At 39.0% G+C, this 6,256-nt stretch overlaps 1 pseudogene; it reads right to left on the minus strand.

Moving 5' to 3' along the window:
- Window positions 1-2,247: 2,247 nt before the first annotated feature.
- LOC141173097 (forkhead box protein I1c-like) lies at window positions 2,248-5,009 on the minus strand (annotated as a pseudogene).
- Between the last annotated feature and the right edge of the window lie 1,247 nt (window positions 5,010-6,256).

Below are 6,256 nucleotides of genomic sequence, written 5' to 3' on the forward strand. Positions count from 1 at the left end.
TTATTATGGTCAGTATGATCGCAGCAACCCCCGGGTAACATAGTATTTTTAGAATTTGCTATTTTTGCATGGTAAGACACTGATTTACAAAACATGTAAGCTATAACATTTTTTATCAGCATAAAGAGCTGTAAGGAGGAGGCTTTTTTTCTATGGGAAGAGTTGAAGGTTTTATTAATACCATTTTGGACTACATAAGAATTTTTTATTTTTGGTTGGCAGAGTGAACAAAACAGGGAGCCCTTGGTGTACGAAAGAGATTGATATGAAATGGATGGATAGATATGAGATATCGAGAGATCTAAGGATATTTGATAGAAAAGATATAGATATAGATATAGATATAGATATAGATATACATATATATCTATATATATAATTGTCTTATCCCGTCTGTCTGTCCTTCTGTCCAGGAAATCCCGCGTCGCTGATTGGTCCGGCCGCAGCCAATCAGAGACGTGGCATTTCAGAAAAAGATGGCGGCCGTTAGCTGCTCATCTGCCGCACGGAGGTCAGCGGCTATGCAGTCGGGAGATGCAGCCGGCTGCTCGCAGCATAAGTCCCCCGACCGGAGGCGCCGCTGACCTCCATGCGGCTACCGTCGGGAGATCAGTGGCTTCTTCCGACGGTAAGTGTGACTCTCCCCCCCTCTCTCTTCACCCCCTCCCCTCCCCACTCCCCTCCCATGGGCCACTATGGGGGGGATGTGACATCCTGCATGGGGCATTATAAGGGGGGGGATGTGACATCCTGCATTGGGCATTATAAGGTGGGGGGGTGTAACATCCTGCATGGTGCATTATAAGGGAGGAGGGTGTAACATCCTGCATGGGGCATTAAGAGGGACGGGGGGATGTGACATCCTGCATCGGGCATTATAAGGAGGGGTGTGTGTGACATCCTGCATGGGGCATTATAAGGGAGGGGGGGATGTGACATCCTGCATGGGGCATTATAAGGGAGGGGGGTGTAACATCCTGCATGGAGCATTATAAGGGAAGGGGGATGTGACATCCTGCATGGGGCATTATAAGGGAGGGGGGATGTGACATCCTGCATGGGGCATTATAAGGGAGGGGGGGGATGTGACATCCTGCATGGGGCATTATATAGGGGGGGATGTGACATCCTGCAAGGGGCATTATAAGGGAGGGGGGATGTGACATCCTGCATGGGGCATTATATGGGGGGGATGTAACATCCTGCATTGGGCATTATAAGGGAGGGGGGAATGTGACATCCTGCATGGGGCATTATATCGGGGGGAGAGTGACATCCTGCGTGGTGCATTCTAAGGCAGGCGGATGCTTCCCGGTCCTCACTTACACGGTTCGCTGATTGGTCACAGCCGCCGGCCACGACCAATCAGCGATATCAGCGCCAAATTTAAACACCGCTCTGCTGATTGCTCCCGGCCACCCGCGGCGACTAATCTGCGAATGTGGCGCCAAATTTAAACACGGTCTCCAGCCAATTGGCGGCAGATTTAAAATAAGTACGCCACCGTCGGTAGACATATTCTAGAATACCCGATGCGTTAGAATCGGGCCACCATCTAGTGCTCTAGTGTATATATATATATATATATATATGAAGCAGTTAAGAAAGATATGAGAGATAATTAGATATGAAATACAAACATTGATAGATGTGAAATAGACTGATTATACGACATTGATAAATATATTTGATATAGATGGAGAGATAAGATATATGGGTATATAGCTACAAGATAAATAGATTGCAAAAGATATAGAAATCCTTATAACAAAAGCACTTTCTTTTTTTCATGAAACCCCTTTTGTTTTCACTTATTTTTCTTTCCCGATCGGTAAGAAAATATAATTCAAAAACAAATTTTTTATTACACGATTTATTGCAAAACTCATACAAACAGTCTCTTGGATAATAAAAGATAAAAATATCAAAATTGATAAATAAAACAGTAAAAAAGCCACCCGCTTCTCTCAAATTTACACATTGTGTAATATATTAAACTATGTACATGACAGATAACTCTGCATTGTCATTTACCGTTAACGCTAAAAAAAGTCCTATGGAAATTCTGAGATGTAAAACAGTGGCAGCCTATTGTGAATATAATGTGTTCTTTCTTGAAGACATCCCAGTTGATGTTTTCAAGTCCAATTTCCATATTGCGCATTTGCACTAGTTCCAAAAAAATATATATAAAAAACAAATATCTCCGCCAACAGCAGCCAACGTTACGTAACTTCTCTCCTGGGGCTACAATTTGGTGCCCGCTCTGGAGTATATGAAGCTGTCGACACTGAAATTGTTGTGAAAATGGCTATCGAATTGACTGCTTTGATGGGAACCTGTGAAAGAATTGTAAGAGGGGCTTCTATTGAGGTGTATAGTGTGCTGCAAATCTGCAAATGGATCCACTAAGGAAGCTGAGGTGCCATTGCTTAGTCCAGTGATGTTCCTCTGGGAGAGTTCATTGACCAGCCCCAGAGACACCTGCCTGTTCACTGAGCTGGAGTCCAAAGAGGAGGTCATACTGCTAAAAAAGTTATTGACACAGGGAGTAGAGGTGATTTCTGTTGGAAATGTGCTATTCCAATCTTTCGAAGAGGCTTTCACCTCTGGGGATGATGGGGTCATCATGGATGGGTTATCACCAACTTTACTCCCTAGATCTTTGCCACCTTCTTCACCTTTTTCCAAGACAGCATCAGGCTTGTTGGATTCTGACCTACGCTTTCTTCTCCGACAAAATTTCCCATTGTCAAACTTCTTCCCACAGTTAGGATCCAAGGTCCAGTAATTGCCTTTGCCTAAACATTGTAAAAATAATAAAAATTATTATTTTTCAAATTTAATGAACTAGAAACAATAAATACATTTAAATATAGCAACACTAAAGTATAGATTCTTAAAACAAACCTATGAAAATAAAGACATTTTTACTGTTTCACTAAGTGAAAAACATGACTGAAAAAAATTATGGGAAATTTCTAGTAATTTAGGGGAAAAATCTAAAGTATTTCAAAAGTTTTTTTTGTTAAAATAATTCTTCCTGTTTGAGGTTGGATGTAAAAGTCAATACACTTATGAAAAAATATGTTTTCCACCAAACTGTTAATTTTTATTTGTACTATTGCTCTATACAGGACTATACTTGGGCCACCTGAGGGTAAGAACTCTATGAATTGAACTGCAGATTGGAAGATATTTACAGATATTTTTAAGTGATTTAACTTATGATTTGACATTTTAAATGAAAAAAAAAAAGAAATTAAAATACAAAACCAAGGGAGACTCGATGGAAAATACTAATACTATTGCGACTAAAAATATAATTAGGATAATTGTAGTCATATTATTACCTGGGTCATTCTCATCTCTTCGCATTTTCTTAAAACAGTCATTCAGAGACAAGTTGTGGCGAATAGAATTTTGCTATCCTACTTTACTCTTATAAAATGGAAAATTGTCCTCCACGTACTGGTATATTTGGCTCAGGGTTAGTTTCTTTTCCTGAGCATTTTGTATGGCCATAGCAATAATAATAATAATAATAATAATAGTTTATTTTTATAGCGCCAACATATTCCGCAGCACTTTACAAATTTTAGGGGGGACTTATACAGACAATACAGAATAAGCATATCTCATATCGAACGGAGTGAGGGCCCTGCTCGCGAGCTTACAGTCTATGAGGAAGTGGGGGAGACACAAAAGGTAAAAAGTACATATATTGTATAATGCAGCCTTGATATACTGAATAGGATAAATAATAATACATGGACTGGTCGCCAGCCAGTATGTGTGCAGTCCTGACAGAGGCTTTTATGTGCATGGTTGGTTTGAACCCGAAGTTGAAGAAGATTTTAATATGGGGGAAAGCTGGGATGGACAGAGTGTGTTTAGGTGATACGCCAGTCTAAAGAAATGTGTTTTTAGGGTTCGCTTGAAACTGTGGGTATTGGGAATTAATCGAACTGTCCTGGGTAGTGCATTCCAGAGAATTGGCGCAGCACGCGAGAAATCTTGGAGACGGGAGTGGGAAGTTCGGATTATGGAGGATTTTAGTTTCAAGTCATTTGCAGAACGGAGGGCACGTGTAGGGTGGTAGACTGAGACAAGGGAGGAGATGTAGGGGGGTACTGAAGCATGGAGCGCTTTGTGGGTAAGCGTGATAAGTTTAAAACAAACTCTATATTGGATGGGCAACCAATGCAATGACTGGCACAGGGAAGAGGCATCTGAGTAGCGATTGGCGAGGAATATGATCCTGGCTGCTGCGTTCAGGACGGATTGGAGAGGGGAGAGTTTAGTAAGAGGGAGACCGATTAGTAGAGCGTTGCAATAGTCAAGACGAGAATGAATAAGAGCGACAGTAAGAGTTTTTGCCGAGTCAAAGGTGAGAAAAGTCCTGATTCTTGAGATGTTTTTGAGGTGTAGATGACATGAACGAGCGAGTGATTTGATGTGAGGAGTGAAAGAAAGATCTGAATCAAAAATGACCCCAAGACAGCGGGCTTGTAGCTGGGGAGTAATGGTTGAGCCACAAACGGAGATGGCAATATCGGGCACAGGTAGATTAATGGAGGGAGGAAAGACGAGTAGTTCAGTTTTTGAGCTGAGTAGGAATATGGAGGCCTCACAATCTTCAGAAGTTCCTCCTGAGAAGGTATGGATAACCAAGCAAAATCCGAACCACTGCAACGTGACGAATTTGGCAGGAATTGTCTATGAGATCCATAAGAAGGTGGCATATATGAGCTTGGGTTGTTCCCATGAAGATAGCTAGGCATATTGTTGACTCCTGGACAATTAAGCCATAAGCAAGAGTTGGCTGCAGGTGGATAGTTCCCAATTGCAAAGTTGGCCACCCTTGGTGCTGAATATAAGTTCTGCTGGTGGTACATGCTGATGTTTTTGCTGTGTGCCGCCATCTCTGTTGCCTCCTGGGCACTTTTTGGATGAATCTGATGAAGGTTTGTAGATTCCTGATGAGCTGGAAGATTAATTGAGTTCATGCTCTTCTTCAGCACCTTCACAAATTAAAGTCTTTCTGAAAACAGATGCCTAATGGATTTGAAGTGCTGTCTTTATACTTCTCTGGAGTAGTGGTCCTCCCTGCCAGAGGCCAGTGATTGGTGTGTTTTCGTTTTATTTGTTCTTAACAACCAGTTGGACCGGTCGGTTGAAAGAGAACAATGTGTTTTTTTTTCTCCATTTATTATTGTACGGATCTGTCTGCAACTGCATTTCAAGCCTTTTTTCCTAACAAATTAAAACTGAAATAAAAGTAAAAAAAACTTGATGCTGATAAAGGCAAGTTATTCACATGAACTATGCGAATCTCAAATACTTTTGACTACCTCTTACATTGATTATAGCATTTTAAAAGAAATTACGAAATGAAACATCCGTTAAGCAACTTAACTTCTTGAAATACTTTAAATATAAGCGAAAATAACTATAATTCTAATAATTAATTAGCAATAACAAATTAAAGAAATAAGTACAATAATATCATACAGTTTAAATAACATAGCATAACAATAATTTGTCTCTAAAACGTAAGTTTTTCTTTTGTTAAGAATTAAATTGTTTAAAGAAATTGTTAAATTAATTAAATGTATAATAAGAATAGTATTGCGTGCATCATTGTGAATTCTTGTATTTCCTGCCCACTTTTCAGTTTACTTGTAATTTGCTTTTTTTCACATTTGCATCTATCATACAAAATATAATCAACAATTGAAATAAAAAATTATTATTAAAAAAACATACGTTTTTATTCATGTCGCGCAAGATGCAAAATTATCAAATGTCTACATTATGATATTGGCATTCCTGCTTTGATCCAATAAAATCTACTATATATATCTACTTGCTCATTAGTTGTTTATTATAATGTATATTATTTCTTGGACGACTAATCTATTATTAAACAATATATCATTAGTGTACACTATACTATGAGATACTCATCAGAATAATTTAATATTGACTTTTTTTATTTAAGACATTACGCTCTACAATATATGTCAGTTAGCTTATAATATATTGTGATTCATTTCTCCATTTTTTAAATTCTATTTTAGACAAAGATTTGCAGACCTTTTGAAAAAATGTTTCTTTGGAACTTGTATAAAGATGTGACCTTTAATTTTGATGCTGTACACACTACAGTTTTTCCAGCTTTGTCAGGTTTATGTTGCTCTTTATGGTCTTGTATAAAGCATTAATTTTGTCTGCAAAAACACCAGAACCAAGA

This window comes from Phyllobates terribilis, unplaced genomic scaffold (assembly GCF_046119375.1).
Source record: "Phyllobates terribilis strain yellow unplaced genomic scaffold, ASM4611937v1 Scaffold_1__5_contigs__length_1240528914, whole genome shotgun sequence".
Taxonomy (NCBI): Eukaryota; Metazoa; Chordata; class Amphibia; order Anura; family Dendrobatidae; genus Phyllobates; species Phyllobates terribilis.